Source organism: Ranitomeya variabilis, chromosome 2 (genome assembly GCF_051348905.1).
Source record: "Ranitomeya variabilis isolate aRanVar5 chromosome 2, aRanVar5.hap1, whole genome shotgun sequence".
NCBI classification, from domain to species: Eukaryota; Metazoa; Chordata; class Amphibia; order Anura; family Dendrobatidae; genus Ranitomeya; species Ranitomeya variabilis.
In genome coordinates, this window is record NC_135233.1 from 465,602,156 (window position 1) to 465,619,348 (window position 17,193).

General features: G+C 48.0%; 1 protein-coding gene across 1 annotated transcript in view; it reads left to right on the top strand.

Annotated features, from left to right (window-relative positions):
* Positions 1-17,193, top strand: part of DNAJC4 (DnaJ heat shock protein family (Hsp40) member C4) — a 46,143-nt gene that overhangs the window by 487 nt on the left and 28,463 nt on the right. The window lies entirely within an intron of this gene.

Here is a 17,193-nt window from a genome sequence, read left to right on the forward strand (position 1 = left end):
GCCCTACGGGATCCCAGATACATGGGGCGTACACAATGCCACATTGGTTTCTTTTCGGACTGAAATATCCTCTTAAGGCTATGTTCACACGCTGCGGGTTTTGCTGCGGACCCGCAGCTGTTTTGCAGCTGCGGGTCCGCATCCTTTTTCCATGTAGGTTACAGTACAATGTAACCTAATGGAAAACAAAACCCGCTGTGCCGACGATCCTTTTTTTCTGTGGAAAATCCGCGCGGATTTTCTGCAGAAAAAAAGAAGGAGCATGTCACTTCTTGGTGCAGAATCGCAGCGATTCTGCACCCATAGAAATGCATTGAACCGCTAACTTCCCGCATGGGGCTGTGCCCACGTTGCGGGAAGTTAAGCGGATAATGTGCGGGTGGTACCCGGGGTGGAGGAGAGGAGACTCTCCTCCAGGCCCTGGGAACCATATTTGGGTGTAAAAAAAAGAATTAAAATAAAAAATCATGCTATACTCACCTCTCAGCGCTGCCCGCGGCGTCCGGTCTCAGTTGCTGTGCCGAACAGGACCTGTGGTGACGTCGCGGTCACATGACCGTGATGACGCCGCGGTCACATGACCGTGACGTCACGAAGGTCCTTGTCGGCACAGCCGCTTGCAGCGCCGGGGAGATCGCAACGTCAGAGGGTGAGTATAGCCAATTTTTATTATTTTTTACATTACTATTGATGCTGCATATTGCTGCATATGCAGCATCAATAGTACAGCAGTAATCCCGCAGCGGAAACCGCGGAACAAACCGCGATAAATCTGCAGGGATAACCGCAGCGGGTTTGCCCTGCAGATTTATCAATTCCGCTGCGGGATTAACCCGCAGAGGAACCCGCAGCGTGTGAACGTGGCCTAAAAATACTTTAAAAAGTTATTTTTTGTGTAGGAGGCTTTTTTTGTGTATGGGGTCTTATTTTTCTGTCAATTCATACCGTGGTCAAATATGGAGAAATTTTTAACCCCTCAGCTCAAATGGACATAAAGGAGTATTCCCGTTACCAAGATCCTCTCCCAATATGTAGTAATAATAGTAATATTAGCAAATACCTCCTGTTAGAAATGTATAGTTCTTCTGATTCGCTCTGTCTCTTACCCCATGTGCAGGACATTCCAGTAGCTTAGGTATCCATGGTTATGGCCAATCACATAGTGACACTTAGTTGGTAGTGGTCATAGCCAGGGGCGTAACTACCGCGGTCACAGCGGTCGCCAGTACGACCGGGCCCGGCGGGTCAGGGGCCCGGCAGGTCAGAGGCACCCAACACCATGTTGCAGTGCAGGAGATTCCTCCTGCATGGCAACAGTCCGAGGCGTATCTAGGGGGAGGGGTGTTATGATCCTTAGTGGCTGAGGATCACGAATAGACCAGCAAGTGAATAAACTAAGGACAAGCTCTAGGGAGATGGTAACTGGACTGATCGCAAATCTGAACCTATCCAACACAAATAGAGGTAGCCGGTGAACGTGCCTAAAAAATTCCTAGACGTCTCGAGCCAGCCTGAGGAACTAGTTACCCCTAAAGAGAAAGAAAGACCTCGCTTGCCTCCAGAGAAATAATCCCCAAAGATATAGAAGCCCCCAACAAATATTAACGGTGAAGTAAGAAGAAGGCACATACGTAGGGATGAAATCAGATTCAGCAAAAGAGGCCCACTAGTACTAGAAAGCAGAAAATAGAGCAGGGGTCTATGCGATCAATAAAAAACCCTTACAAAATATCCATCCTGAGATTTCAAGAACCCACGCACCAACTAATGGTGCGTGGGGAGAAACTCAGTCCACTAGAGCATCCAGCAAGCGAGGGAATCACATTTTAGCAAGCTGGACAAGAAAACATGATAAACACTGCTGATCAAAAAATGAGCAAAACAAAACTTAGCTTGTCCTGGATGGACTGGGAGCAAGGTAGTCAGAAGGAATCTGAGTAGCACTGATTACATCCACAGCCGGCAACAAGTGAAAGTAAAACAGAGCTATATAGGAACCTCCCAGAGGATAACGAACCAGCTGATAGCCAGAGACCAGCAGGATAACAAACAAAGCCACCAGGGGGAGCCCAAAGCAAAAGTCACACCATACCACCAGTGACCACAAGAGGGAGCCTGAAAACAGAGTTCACAACAGTACCCCCCCCTTAAGGAGGGGTCACCGAACCCTCATGAAAACCCCCAGGGCGATCAGGATGAGCCACAAGGAAGGCACGAACCAAATCGGCCGCATGAACATCAGAAGCGACAACCCAAGAATTATCCTCCTGACCATAGCCCTTCCACTTGACCAAATACTGGAGCCTCCGTCTAGAAACACGAGAATCCAAGATCTTCTCCACCACGTATTCCAATTCTCCCTCAACCAGCACCGGGGCAGGAGGCTCAACCGGAGGAACCACAGGTACCACATACCTCCGCAACAACGAGCGATGGAACACATTATGAATAGCAAATGATGCCGGGAGGTCCAGACGGAATGACACAGGGCCAAGGACTTCCAGAATCTAATAAGGACTGATAAACTGAGGCTTGAACTTAGGAGAGGAGACCTTCATAGGAACGAAGCGAGAAGACAACCACACCAAGTCCCCAACGCGAAGTCGGGGACCCACACAGCGACGGCGGTTGGCAAAGAGCTGAGCCTTCTCTTGTGACAACTTCAAATTGTCCACCACATGATTCCAAATCTGATGCAACCTATCCACCACAACATCCACTCCAGGACAATCAGAAGGCTCCACCTGACCCGAGGAAAAACGAGGATGAAACCCCGAATTACAAAAAAAAGGAGAAACCAAAGTAGCAGAACTAGCCCGATTATTAAGGGCAAACTCGGCCAACGGCAAAAAAGTAACCCAGTCGTCCTGGTCAGCAGAAACAAAACATCTTAAATAAGTCTCCAAGGTCTGATTAGTTCGCTCGGTTTGGCCATTCGTCTGAGGATGGAAGGCCGACGAAAAAGACAATTCAATGCCCAACTTAGCACAAAAGGTCTGCCAAAATCTAGACACAAACTGGGATCCTCTGTCAGAAACAATGTTCTCAGGAATCCCGTGCAAACGAACCAAATTTTGAAAAAACAGTGGAACCAACTCGGAGGAGGAAGGCAACTTAGGCAAGGGCACCAAATGGACCATCTTAGAAAAACGATCACACACCACCCAGATGACAGACATTCTCTGAGAGACAGGGAGATCTGAAATAAAATCCATGGAAATGTGCGTCCAAGGCCTTTTCGGGACAGGCAAAGGTAACAGCAAACCACTGGCACGAGAACAGCAAGGCTTCGCCCGAGCACAAATTCCACAAGACTGCACAAAGGAACGCACATCCCGCGACAAGGAAGGCCACCAAAAAGACCTGGCCACCAAGTCTCTGGTACCAAATATTCCAGGATGGCCCGCCAACACCGAAGAATGAACCTCGGAGATGACTCTGTTGGTCCATCTATCCGGGACAAACAGTCTCTCCGGTGGACAGCGGTCAGGTCTATCCGCCTGAAACTCTTGCAGCACACGTCGCAAATCTGGGGAGATGGCAGACAAAATCACCCCTTCTCTAAGGATACCAGCCGGCTCTGAATCTCCAGGAGAGTCAGGCACAAAACTCCTAGAAAGAGAATCAGCCTTCACATTCTTCGAACCAGGCAGGTACGAGACCACGAAATCAAAACGAGAGAAAAACAACGACCAACGAGCCTGTCTAGGATTCAGCTGCTTGGCCGACTCGAGATAAATTAAATTCTTGTGATCAGTCAAGACCACCACACGATGTTTAGCTCCCTCGAGCCAATGTCGCCACTCCTCAAATGCCCACTTCATAGCCAACAGCTCCCGATTACCGACATCATAATTCCGCTCGGCAGGCGAAAACTTTCTTGAAAAGAAAGCACATGGCTTCATCACAGAGCCATCGGGGCTTCTCTGTGACAAAACAGCCCCCGCTCCAATCTCGGAAGCATCAACCTCCACCTGGAAGGGAAGTGAGACATCTGGCTGACATAAGACCGGAGCCGAAGAAAACCGACGCTTCAGCTCCCGAAAGGCCTCCACAGCCGCAGAAGACCAATTAGTCACATCAGAACCCTTCTTGGTCAAATCCGTCAAAGGCTTAACAACGCCAGAAAAATTAGCTATGAAGCGACGGTAAAAATTAGCAAAACCCAAGAACTTCTGAAGACTCTTAACAGATGTAGGCTGCGTCCAGTCATGAATAGCCTGAACCTTGACTGGGTCCATCTCAATAGTAGAAGGAGAAAAAATGAAACCCAAAAAAGAAATCTTCTGGACTCCAAAAAGACATTTTGAGCCCTTCACAAATAAAGCATTGTCACGCAGGACCTGAAAGACCATCCTAACCTGCTTAACATGAGACTCCCAATCATCCGAAAAAACCAGAATATCATCCAGATACACAATCATAAACTTATCCAGATATTCACGGAAGATGTCATGCATAAAGGACTGAAAGACTGAAGGAGCATTAGAAAGTCCAAAAGGCATCACCAAGTACTCAAAATGGCCTTCAGGCGTATTAAATGCAGTTTTCCATTCATCACCCTGTTTTATACGCACAAGGTTATACGCACCATGCAGATCTATCTTGGTGAACCAACTAGACCCCCTAATGCGAGCAAACAAATCAGTTAACAATGGCAAAGGATACTGAAATTTGACCGTGATTTTATTCAAAAGGCGATAATCAATACAGGGTCTCAGGGAACCATCCTTTTTAGCCACAAAAAAGAATCCTGCACCAAGAGGGGATGAGGACGGGCGAATATGTCCCTTCTCTAAAGACTCCTTTATATAACTCCGCATGGCAGCATGCTCCGGCACAGATAAATTGAAAAGTCGTCCCTTAGGCCTCTTTCACACGTCAGTGTCTCCGGTACGTGTAGTGACAGTTTTCTCACGTACCGGAGACACTGACACACGTAGACCCATTCAAATGAATGGGTCTATGCACATGTGCGTGTTTTCACACGGACCGTATGTCCGTGCTGAAAACACGTCGACATGTCCGTTTTCCACCGGCAGCACGGACCACAATACGGACAGCACACGTGCACACGGAGAACAGTGTGCACTCTCCTCCATGTGCACGTACCGCCTGCAGGAGAGACAGCGCTACAGTAAGCGCTGTCCCCCCTGCGTGTGGTGCTGAAGGCAGAATTCATCTCTTCTCCCCTGCCGGAGAGAAGAAATGAAAGATCTTTTTTTTTTTTTTGGGGGGGGGGTGAAAAATAAAGTTTGCTTGTGCCCCCGCGTCCCCCCCCCCCCAGTGCGCCGCCTGGCCTCTTGCCGCAGAAATACTCACCCGGCCAGCTCCTGCGATGTCTCCTCTGTCCTCTCCGCGCTGCCAGCTTCTCCTGTGTGAGCGATCACGTGGGACCGCTCATTACAGTCAGGGATTATTCACTGACTGTAACCACGTGACCGCTCACACAGGAGAAGCTGGCAGCGCGGAGAGGACAGAGGAGACATCGCAGGAGCTGGCTGGGTGAGTATTCCTGCGGCAAGAGGCCAGGCGGCGCACTTGGGGGGGGTGCGCGGGGGCACATGCAAACTTTATTTTTCAGCCCCCCCCCCCCCCCCCCCCAGAAAAAAAAAAAAAAGATCTTTCATCTCTTCTCTCCGGCGGGGAAGAAGAGATGAATTCTGCCTTCAGCACCACATGCGGGGGGGACAGCGCTTACTGTAGCGCTGTCTCTCCTGCACGGTCCGTGTGGTCCTCAGGGGGCACACGGGCGGCACACGGATGCCGCACGTATGTGCCACTTGAGCACACGGACATACGGACACGGATATCTCCGGTACCGGTTTTTCCCGGTACCGGAAATATCAGGACGTGTGAAAGAGCCCTTAGGAAACTTACTACCAGGAATCAAATCTATAGCACAATCACAGTCCCTATGAGGAGGTAGAGAATTGAGTTTGGGCTCCTCAAATACATCCTGGTAGTCTGACAAAAACGTAGGGACTTCCGAAGGAGTGGACAAAGCAATTGACACCACAGGAGCGTCACCATGAATTCCCTGACAACCCCAACTTGACACCGACATAGCTTTCCAATCCAGGACTGGATTATGAGTCTGCAACCATGGCAGACCCAACACGACGACATCATGCAAATTATGCAGTACAAGAAAGCGAATCACCTCCTGATGAACAGGAGTCATGCACATGGTCACTTGTGTCCAGTACCGAGGTCTATTCGTAGCCAATGGTGTAGAATCAATTCCCCTTAGTGGAATAGGGAATTTTAAAGGCTCCAAATCAAAACCACAGCGCCTGGCAAATGACCAATCCATCAGACTCAGGGCAGCACCTGAATCTACAAAAGCATTAACCGGGTAAGATGACAGGGAACAAATCAGGGTAACAGACAAAATGAACTTAGGCTGTAAAGTACCAATGGTGACAGATTTATCAACCTTTTTTTTTTGCGCTTAGAGCATGCTGAGATAACATGAGCTGAGTCACCACAGTAAAAGCACAACCCATTTTGCCGTCTATAATTTTGCCGTTCACTTCTGGTCAGAATTCTGTCACATTGCATAGATTCAGGTGTCTGTTCAGAAGACACCGCCAAATGGTGCACAGGTTTGCGCTCCCGCAAACGCCGATCAATCTGAATGGCCAGAGTCATTGACTCATTCAGACCTGCAGGCGTAGGGAACCCCACCATGACATTCTTAATGGCTTCAGAAAGACCTTCTCTGAAATTTGCAGCCAGGGCACACTCATTCCACTGAGTAAGCACCGACCATTTCCGAAATTTCTGGCAGTACACCTCTGCTTCATCTTGCCCCTGCGAGAGGGCCAATAACGTTTTTTCAGCCTGGTTCTCAAGATTAGGTTCCTCATACAGCAATCCAAGGGCTAGAAAAAACGCATCTACACTAAGCAATGCAGGATCCCCTGGCGCCAATGTGAAGGCCCACTCTTGGGGGTCACCATGCAAAAAGGAAATGATAATCTTAACTTGCTGAACGGCATCACCAGAGGAACGAGGTTTCAAAGAAAGAAACAATTTACAATTGTTCCTAAAATTCAGGAACCTAGATCTATCTCCAGAAAACAACTCCGGAATAGGTATCCTAGGCTCTGACATAGGACTGTGAACAACAAAATCCTGAATACTTTGAACCCTAGCAGCAAGATGATCCAGACCGGAAGCCAAGCTCTGGACATCCATGTCAGCAGCTGAACTCAGAGCCACACCAAGATTAAGAGGAGGAGAGAAGCCAGCCACAGCAGCTAGACACACGGCAACAAAAAAAAAAAAAAATTCTCAAGGCTTCTTTTCTCCTGCTTCTGCCATGCAATTAACACTTTATTGTCCGGCTGTACTGTTATGATCCTTAGTGGCTGAGGATCACAAATAGACCAGCAAGTGAATAAACTAAGGACAAGCTCTAGGGAGATGGTAACTGGACTGATCGCAAATCTGAACGTATCCAACACAAATAGAGGTAGCCGGTGAACGTGCCTAAAAAATGCCTAGACGTCTCGAGCCAGCCTGAGGAACTAGTTACCCCTAAAGAGAAAGAAAGACCTCGCTTGCCTCCAGAGAAATAATCCCCAAAGATATAGAAGCCCCCAACAAATATTAACGGTAAAGTAAGAAAAAGGCACATACGTAGGGATGAAATCAGATTCAGCAAAAGAGGCCCACTAGTACTAGAAAGCAGAAAATAGAGCAGGGGTCTATGCGATCAATAAAAAACCCTTACAAAATATCCATCCTGAGATTTCAAGAACCCACGCACCAACTAATGGTGCGTGGGGAGAAACTCAGTCCACTAGAGCATCCAGCAAGCAAGGGAATCACATTTTAGCAAGCTGGACAAGAAAACATGATAAACTCTGCTGATCAAAAAATGAGCAAAACAAAACTTAGCTTGTCCTGGATGGACTGGGAGCAAGGTAGTCAGAAGGAATCTGAGTAGCACTGATTACATCGACAGCCGGCAACAAGTGAAAGTAAAACAGAGCTATATAGGAACCTCCCAGAGGATAACGAACCAGCTGATAGCCAGAGATCAGCAGGATAACAAACAAAGCCACCAGGGGGAGCCCAAAGCAAAAGTCACACCATACCACCAGTGACCACAAGAGGGAGCCTGAAAACAGAGTTCACAACAGAGGGGGCAGCCGGGGCACCTGAGAGACAGGAAGCAGCTCCAGTCAGCACGGTGAGACAGCTTCTCCTGCTCTGCAGCCCCGGGACAGAAGGCGAGAGCAGGGGGGGACAGAGCCGCTTAAGGCCTCTTTCACACTAGCGTTGTGCACTGCACGTCGCTATGCGTCGTTTGGTTGCAAAAACGCATCCTGCAAAAGTGCTTGCAGGATGCGTTTTTTCACCATTGATTAGCATTAGCGTCGCATTGCAACGCTTTGCCACATGTCGCAACCGTCGTGCGACGGTTGCGCCGTGTTGTGGCGGACCGTCAGCTGCAAAAAACGTTACATGTAACGTTTTTTGCGGCCGACGGGCCGCCATTGCCGACCGCGCATGCGCGGCCGGAACTCCGCCCCCACCTCCCCGCACCTCACAATGGGGCAGTGGATGCGTGGAAAAACAGCATCCGCTGCACCCGTTGTGCGGCGCAAACAACGCTAGCGTCGGTACGTCGGCCCGACGCTCTGCGACGGGCCGAGTACAACGCTAGTGTGAAAGAAGCCTTAGTCAGGAGAAGCTGAGGAGCTGCAGCCGGTTTACATCAGCCACCCCTGTACCAGAGAGGAGATTGTGAGTTGTGTATATGAGCTGGTATCTCTGGGGTGTGTGTGTGTGTGATATCTGTAGTGTGTGTGATATCTGTAGTATGTGTGTGTGTGACATCTGTAGTGTGTGTGTGTGGGTGACATCTGTAGTGTGTGTGTGTGATATCTGTAGTGTGTGTGTGTGATATCTGTAGTGTGTGTGTGGGTGTGATATCTGTAGTATGTGTGTGTGTGATATCTGTAGTGTGTGTGTGTGTGTGAGGCAGGGGCGTAACTACCACGGTTGCAGCGGTCGCCGCTGCAAGCGGCTCTGGCAGGTCAGGGGACCGTGTGTCCCAATGAGCCTGTCTCCCTTGTCCCCTTATGCTTGTGTCCCTTGTCCCCGTGTGCCAGTCTCCCTTGCCCATTAGTCCCTGTGTGTCCCCATGTGCCTGTCTCCTTTGTCCCCTTGTGCTTGTGTCAGTCTCCCTTGCCCACTAGTCCCTGTGTGTCAGTCTCCCTTTCTCACTTGTCCCTGTGTGTCCCCTTGTGCTTGTATCCCTTGTCCCCGTGTGTCCCCTTGTGTCAGTCTCCATTGCCCACTAGTCCCCGTGTGTCCCCTTGTGTCAGTCTCCATTGCCCACTAGTCCCCGTGTGTCCCCTTGTGTCAGTCTCCCTTGCCCACTAGTCCCTGTGTCCCCTTGTGCCAGTCTCCCTTGTCCACTAGTCCCCGTGTGCCCCTTGTGTCAGTCTCCCTTGCCCACTTATCCCCGTGTGCCCCTTGTGTAAGGCTCCCTTGCCCACTAGTCCCCTTGTGTCAGTCTCCCTTGTCCCCTTGTATCAGTCTCCCTTGCCCACTAGTCCCCTTGTAACCTTCTCCCCTGCCTCCTAGCCCCCATGTGTCCCCTTGTGCCTGTCTTCCTTGCTCCCTAGCCCCCCTATGTTACCCTTGTGCCTGTCTCCCCTAACCCCCTTGTGCCCTCTCCCCTGCCCCCTCGTCACCATTTGCTCGTGTCTTTCTCACTGCCCCTGTATGGAGGGGCTGCATTATACTGTGAGGGGGGCTGCATTGTATTCTATGGGGGTTACATTGAATTGTATGGCAGGGCTGCAGGGGGGGGGACCCCATTTGGAAGTTCGCGCCGGGGCCCATAACTTTGTAGTTACGCCACTGGTCATAGCCATGGATATATAAGCTATGGCAATGCCCTGCACATGGGGTAAGTGACATAGCGAATCAGAAGAACTATACTACATTTCTAATGGGAGGCATTTGCTAATATTATTATTATTACACCTACTACATATTGGGATAGGATCTTGGAGATGGGAATACCCCTTTAATTGTACATGTACACAGGGACCTGAAGTGTGGAGGGGGCTCCGAAGCTGCTGATCAACCATTTAGATGCCACTATGAATCACTGATTGAGAGATTTAATGAAACTACTGTCATCGGCCCCCTAAGATATGGTCGTGGGTGCCAATGGGTTATACATGCCAGCCGGGGGTCTGCTGAAGACCCCCATGGCTGCTATCTTGGCAGTCCTGTGAAGCCCAGTCTGTGGCCTATCATTTACACTGAATACTGCAATGCTGCAATATATAAAAGATCTCAAGTTCCCTAACATGACGGAGAAATTAGAAATATTTTATAAAATATAAAAAATATCAAAATGTACCCCTTCTCCTAGTTTTAAAAAATAAACATATCTGGTAACGTCGAATCAGTAAGGTTATGTTCCCACAATGAGTTTTTGGTGAGTTTTTTTAGGCTGCGTATTTTCGAAAAAATGCAAAAGAGGTGGCAAAAATACGAAACATCAAAAACTCACCAAAATCTCATTGTGGGAACATAGCCTAAAAGTCCTGTCTATCAAAATATAAAAGTAATTAACCCGTACAATTAGTACTGTAAAGAGAAGAAATAAAAATGCAATAATTGATGGTTTTTTTTGTCCCCCGCATCTATGTTTAAAAAATGCAATAAAAACACACTTTGTTGAATAAAGCGGAAGCCAGCCATGCACAAAATAAAAATTACTTTCATTGGTGGAAATATTTTCAAGCAAAGTTATGGGTTTCAGAAAATGGCGACAAAAACAATTTTTTTGTTATTTTTACAAATTTTTGTAAACCGCTAAAATAATAATAATGAAAAAAAAGAGTATTAACGTTTGTCTAGTGATCGGTGCCATAACTATACCGACCTGAAGAATCGCGTTACCAGGCAATTATTACGGCACAATCAATGCCGTGAAAACAATCCCCCCCCCCAAGAAAAAAATAAAAATTGTGGATATTGTATTTTTTTTTAACAATTATTAAATTTTTTGGGTTTTTTTCTAAGTTCATTATATGGTAAAATGTATTCAAAACTACAACTCGTAATTCATAAAACAAGCTCTTATGTGTCTGTCAACAGAAATATGAAAAAGTTATAGCTTGTGGAAGAAGGAAAATTACAAACAAAAGTGCAAACATTAAAAAATGCACAATTCTTATGGGGTTAAGCAGAAATACCTCAAATGACATGTTGCTTCTTTTTAGTGCATTTTCACACACAGACTTTGGGCTGTCCCACACGTCCAGATAATTCCGGTACCGGAATAAATCGGTACCGGAGTTATCCGTGTCCGTGTGCCTGGGAACTCACGTAGGCCATACGTGCGGCACACGTGTGCCGCCCGTATGGCGAGTGGGTACCACACGGAGCGTGTGGTACCCACGCGTGTGGTACCCTGCATCGTGCTGAAGCCGCGATTCATATGTTCCCTGCAGCAGCGTTTGCTGCAGAGAAAATATGAATAACAGTGTTTAAAATAAAGATCTATGTGTCCGCCGCCCTCCCACCCCCTGTGCGCCCCCCCGCTGTTCAGAAAATACTTACCCGCCTCCCTCGCTCCTTCCTGGTCTGGCCGCGGCTTCTAGTGTATGCGGTCACGTGGGGCCGATCATTTACAGTCATGAATATGTGGCTCCACCTCCCATAGGGGCGGAGCCGACTATTCATGATTGTAAATGAGCGGCCCCACGTGACCGCATACAGTAGGAGGCGCGGGGCAGAGAGGAAGGAGTGACAGCCAACGTGGGAGCGGGTGAGTATTTTCAGGACAGCGGGGGGGCGCACAGGGGGTGGGGGGGCGGCGGCGGACACATAGATCTTTATTTTAAACACTATTATTCATATTTTCTCTGCAGCAAACGCTGCTACAGGGAACATATGAATCGTGGCTTCAGCACCATGTGGGGGGGACAGCGCTTACTGTAGCGCTGTCTCCTGCACGCACACGGACCCCAGACGGAGAACGTCCGTGTTAGGTCCGTGTTTTACACGGACCCATTGACTTATTGGGTCCGTGTAATCCGTGCGCTCCTACGAACACTGACATGTCTCCGTGTTTGGCACACGGAGACACGGTCCGCAAAAAATCAATGACATCTGAACAGATGCATTGATTTTTATGGGTCTACGTGTGTCAGTGTCTCCGGTACATGAGGAAACTGTCACCTCACGTACCGGAGCCACTGACGTGTGAAACCGGCCTTTATGTGACTTTGATATTAATAACTTATTCCAAGGGCACGTTCACACTATCAGTATTTGGTCAGTATTTTCTATCAGTATTTATAAGCCAAAACCAGGAGAGGAACAATCAGAGGAAAAGTATAATTGAAACATATGCTCCACTTCTGGATTTATCACCCACTCCTGGTTTTGGCTTACAAATACTGATGTAAAATACTGACCAAATACTGCTAGTGTGAACGTGGCCAAAGCATAAGTTATTAATGTCATATGACTGGACAACTTGTTTAATGACAAAGCTAAGTTTTCGAATCCCCTTTCCCGCTAAGCATTACCCCTTTTTTTTAAAAAAAAAGTAGTGAAAACTCAAAACATTTTTTCGCAACTTTTCAGTTGCAGACAGTTTTTACTGCAGATTTCGGGTGTCAGCTGTTTGATGAATGGGGTCCCAAATTTGTTAAAAAAAAGTCCTGCTTGCTGACTTTCACTACTTTGGTGGAACTTTCCATATTCGGTGATGAATGTTATTCATTTCCACATATTTTTATCATAATAATCATTGCTAAAATCCTTTGAATTGTGTCCAGATGTTGTTTGAAGCCTAATCTACATAAGCTGATGCCAGTCTGCTGGGGTGTGTCTATAGGGGGTGCAGAGGAGGTAGTCGTGCCCCAAATCCAGGTGTATGAGGGGCCCATCAAAGTGTTATAAATGCCACATGTGGACCTGAGGAGACAGATTTTACACTGAGATTATGGAGGTTATGCCTCCACATACCTCCAATACATACAGAAGCTTAAAGGGAACCTGTCACCCCGTTTTTTCAATATGAGGTAAAAATAGTGTTCAATAGGGCCTGAGCTGTGCTGTACAACAGTGCTTTTATTATCCCCTGATTCCCCACCTTTGCTGCCAAAATACCTTAGTAAAGTCGCCGTTTTCGGCTGTCAATCACGCAGGTCTGGTCAAATGGGCATGGTGAAATCGCTGTTTCTCCCCCACCTCTTGCTTTTCTTCCCGGCGTTGGCGTAGTGGTTCGCGCATGCGCAACAGCCGAATGCACTGCGCAGCGGCAGAAAAAGAGCGCGATCTGCGCTATTCAACGGTTTATCGGTGGCGGCGGCCATCTTCCTGAGGCCGCGCGTGCGCATATGGAGTGCTCTGCTTCCCGGGGCTCCAGGAAAATGACCGCGGGATGCCGCGCGTGCGCAGATGGATATCGCGGCGGACATTTTCCTGAAGCCGAGTTCGCAGTTTTAACATTTCCCACATGTCTACGTTACATCAGCACAATTTTGGAACCAAAATTTTTTTATTAGGGAGTTATAAGGGTTAAAAGTTGACCAGCAATTTCTCATTTTTACAACACCATTTTTTTTTAGGGACCACATCTCATTTGAAGTAGTTTTGAGGGGTCTATATGATGGAAAATAACCAAGTGTGACACCATTCTAAAAACTGCACCCCTCAAGTGTTGTGAATTTATCTTTTTGGCTCCCTCTAGTGGTTACTAGTGATTTGACTCTGGGAATGCCTGCCATCCCTTGTATGCTCACCTGGCTCGTTAGGTCAGGGGTGTTGCTATATAAGCTCCCTGGACCTTCAGTTCAATGCCTGGCAACGTTGTAATCAGAGCTAATCTGTTGTGCTCTTGTCTACTGATCCTGGTTCCTGCTGAATTAAGCTAAGTCTGCTTTCTTGCTTTTTGCTATTTGTTTTTTGTTTGCATTTTTGTCCAGCTTGTACATAATCTGTATCCTAACCTTGCTGGAAGCTCTAGGGAGGCTGGAGTTCTCCCCCCGGGCCGTTAGACGGTTCGGGGGTTCTTGAATCTCCAGTGTGGATTTTTGTTAGGGTTTTCGTTGACCATATAAGTTATCTTACTACATTCTGCTATTAGTAAGTGGGCCTCTCTTTGCTAAACCTAGTTCATCTCTGTGTTTGTCATTTCCTCTTACCTCACCGTTATTATTTGTGGGGGGCTTGTATCATACTTTTGGGGTCTATTCTCTGGAGGCAAGAGAGGTCTTTGTTTTCCTCCTCTAGGGGTAGTTAGTCCTCCGGCTGGCGCGAGACATCTAGCGACCAACGTAGGCATGTTCCCCGGCTACTTCTAGTGTTGGCGTTAGGAGTAGATATATGGTCAACCCAGTTACCACTGCCCTATGAGCTGGATTTTTGTACGTCGCAGACTTACTTGTTTGTCATGATCTCAATGGCAAGAGAACATAGCATAAGCATATATAGGAACTAGCTCTTGGAAGATGGGAACTGAGCTGACCATGAACTAAACCTAACGCACAACTAGCAGTGGCCGGGTAGCATGCCTACGTTGATTCTAGATGCCCAGCACCAGCCGGAGGACTAAATAAAGCTAGCAGAGGAAAATATTAGTCCTAGCTCACCTCTAGAGAAATACCCCGAAAGGAGACAGAGGCCCCCCACATGTATTGGCGGTGAGTTGAGATGAAATAACAAACGTAGTATGAAAATAGGTTTAGCAAATTTGAGGTCCACTTACTACATAGCAGAAGACAGAAAGGACACTTTCATGGTCAGCTGAAAACCCTATCAAAAACACCATCCAGAAATTACTTTAAAACTCTGGCATTAACTCATAACACCAGAGTGGCAATTCCTGTTCACAAGAGCTTTCCAGACACAGTAACGAAACTACAGCTGTGAACTGGAACAAAAATGCAAAAACAAACATGGACAAGAGTCCAACTTATCTAGTAGTTGTCTAGGAGCAGGAACAAGCACAGAGAGGCTTCTGATAACATTGTTGACCGGCAAGAAACTAACAGAGCAGCAAGGTTATATAGCGACTCCCACATCTTGATGGGAACAGGTGAACAGAGAAGATGAAGACACCAGTTCAATTCCACCAGAAGCCACCGGGGGAGCCCAGAATCCAAATTCACAACAGTACCCCCCCCTCAAGGAGGGGGCACCGAACCCTCACCAGAACCACCAGGGCGATCAGGATGGGCCCTATGAAAGGCACGAACCAGATCGGAGGCATGAACATCAGATGCATTCACCCAAGAATTATCCTCCTGGCCGTATCCCTTCCACTTGACCAGATACTGGAGTCTCCGTCTGGAAACACGAGAGTCTAAGATTTTCTCCACAACGTACTCCAACTCACCCTCAACCAACACCGGAGCAGGAGGCTCAACGGAAGGCACAACCGGTACCTCATACCTGCGCAATAATGACCGATGAAAAACGTTATGAATAGAAAAGGATGCAGGGAGGTCCAAACGGAAGGAAACAGGGTTAAGAATCTCCAATATCTTATACGGGCCGATAAACCGAGGCTTAAACTTAGGAGAAGAGACCCTCATAGGGACAAAACGAGAAGACAACCACACCAAATCCCCAACAGAAAGCCGAGGACCAACACGACGGTGGCGGTTGGCAAAAAGCTGAGTCTTCTCCTGGGACAACCTCAAATTGTCCACCACCTGCCCCCAGATCTGATGCAATCTCTCCACCACAGCATCCACTCCAGGACAATCCGAAGATTCCACCTGACCAGAGGAAAATCGAGGATGAAACCCCGAATTACAGAAAAACGGGGACACCAAAGTGGCAGAGCTGGCCCGATTATTGAGAGCGAACTCCGCCAATGGCAAAAAAGCAACCCAATCATCCTGGTCAGCAGACACAAAACACCTCAGATATGTCTCCAGGGTCTGATTAATCCGCTCGGTCTGGCCATTCGTCTGAGGATGGAAAGCGGACGAAAAAGATAAATCTATGCCCATCCTAGCACAGAATGCCCGCCAAAATCTAGACACGAATTGGGTCCCTCTGTCAGAAACGATATTCTCAGGAATACCATGCAAACGAACAACATTTTGAAAAAACAGAGGAACCAACTCGGAAGAAGAAGGTAACTTGGGCAGAGGAACCAAATGGACCATCTTAGAAAAACGGTCACACACCACCCAGATGACAGACATCTTCTGAGAAACAGGCAGATCTGAAATAAAATCCATCGAGATGTGCGTCCAAGGCCTCTTAGGAATAGGCAAGGGCAACAATAATCCACTAGCCCGAGAACAACAAGGCTTGGCCCGAGCACAAACGTCACAAGACTGCACAAAGCCTCGCACATCTCGTGACAGGGAAGGCCACCAGAAGGACCTTGCCACCAAATCCCTGGTACCAAAAATGCCAGGATGACCTGCCAACGCAGAAGAATGAACCTCAGAGATGACTCAACTGGTCCAATCATCAGGAACAAACAGTTTATCAGGTGGGCAACGATCAGGTCTATCCGCCTGAAACTCCTGCAAGGCCCGCCGCAGGTCTGGAGAAACGGCTGACAATACCACTCCATCCTTAAGGATACCTGTGGGCTCAGAGTTACCAGGCGAGTCAGGCTCAAAACTCCTAGAAAGGGCATCCGCCTTAACATTCTTAGAACCCGGTAGGTATGACACCACAAAATTAAACCGAGAGAAAAATAATGACCAGCGCGCCTGTCTAGGATTCAGGCGCCTGGCGGTCTCAAGATAAATCAAATTTTTGTGGTCAGTCAATACCACCACCTGATGTCTGGCCCCCTCAAGCCAATGGCGCCACTCCTCAAAAGCCCACTTCATGGCCAAAAGCTCCCGATTCCCAACATCATAATTCCGCTCAGCGGGCGAAAATTTACGGGAAAAGAAGGCACAAGGCCTCATCACGGAGCAGTCAGAACTTTTCTGCGACAACACTGCCCCAGCTCCGATCTCAGAAGCGTCGACCTCAACCTGAAAAGGTAGAGCAACATCAGGCTGACGCAACACAGGGGCAGAGGAAAAACGGCGCTTAAGCTCCCGAAAGGCCTCCACAGCATCAGGGGACCAATCAGCAACATCAGCACCCTTCTTAGTCAAATCGGTCAATGGTTTAGCAATATCCGAAAAACCAGCAATAAATCGACGATAAAAGTTA